Source organism: Chrysochloris asiatica, unplaced genomic scaffold (genome assembly GCF_000296735.1).
Source record: "Chrysochloris asiatica unplaced genomic scaffold, ChrAsi1.0 scaffold00044, whole genome shotgun sequence".
In the NCBI taxonomy this organism is placed as follows: domain Eukaryota; kingdom Metazoa; phylum Chordata; class Mammalia; order Afrosoricida; family Chrysochloridae; genus Chrysochloris; species Chrysochloris asiatica.
Window position 1 is genome coordinate 5,598,493 of NW_006408562.1, and position 1,368 is coordinate 5,599,860.

Genomic DNA, 1,368 nt, shown 5'->3' on the forward strand with positions numbered 1-1,368 from the left:
CTGGTGGTTAGAAATGTAAAGATAGACATTTTGTAGCAAGGAAGGGAGGGAATAACTTTTCAGTCTAGGAGTGGAGGTTCCTAGGACCATCAACGGAGAAGAGCTGAGAGCAGGACCCTACCCAGAGAAGTAGTGATGACTGAGATGGAGGCAGAGACAATGACGTGGAGCAATGAAGCAGCTGGGGACTTTGGATCCGGAGATGGAGAGCAACTGTGTGCTGAAGAATGGGGGGGGCGGAGATAGTGTAGGGGGCAGGCTTGCAGGGTATACCCTTTGATCAGTTGGTGATGCATGGAGGGGACTGTGGCCATGGCAATGATATGATGTATGATAGAATGAATGTAAAACTAATCTTCCATGTAAGCTATCATATAATTCACAATAAAACACTTAAAAAAAAAAAACAATAGTCAACATTGTTTTAATAGAAAAAGACTGAAGCATTCCTATTGTGAATGAGAACCAGACTAGGATGCCCTTCTTAAATATAGTATTGGAAGTGCTAGTCAGAGCAATAGCACAAGAAAGGGAAATAAATGGCATCCAAAATGTCAAAAAACAAAAAACAAGTAAAACTGATTGCATTTGAATATGATATGATCTTATGCATAGAAAAACCTAGTGATTCTACAAAACAGCTACTGGATTCATAGAAGGATTCATCAAAGAGGCAAAGTACAAGATAAACACACAAATCAGTTGGATTCCTCTTCACTAACAAAAATAACAAAGAAAATGAAACCAAAAAATACCATTGACAATAGCTACCAGAAAGATGAAATGCTTAGGAATAAAGTTAATCAGGAATACAAAACATTCATATAAAGAAAGACACAAAACACTAGTACAAGAAACCAGAAGAGACTTCCATAAATGAAAGGACATACCATGCCATGGATAGGAAGACTTAACATTGTGAAAATGTCAATACGTCACAAAGCAATCTATAGACACAATACAATTTGGATGTAGATTTCATTATCATGCGTTAAAGAGATGGAAAAACCAATCACCAACTTTATATGGAAAGGAGAGAGATGCTGGATAACTAAAGAACTATTAAAGAAGGAAAACAAGGTAGGAGATGTATACTTCCTTAAAATCTACTGTATAGCTGTGGTAGTTAAAACAGCCTGGTATTGGTACAATGACAGATAAAATAGATTTATGGAACAGAACTGAGAACCCAGAAGTAAATCCATCAACTTATGTAGTTAGTCTTAGACAAAGGACTAAAATATTTTAAAGGAGGATGATAGTCTCTTTTAAAAAGTGTGCTGGTCAAACTGGCTATCCATTAGCAGAAAAATGAAACATGAGTTAGGTCTTTAATTTTTGCATGTGTTAGGAGATGAATCAATATCT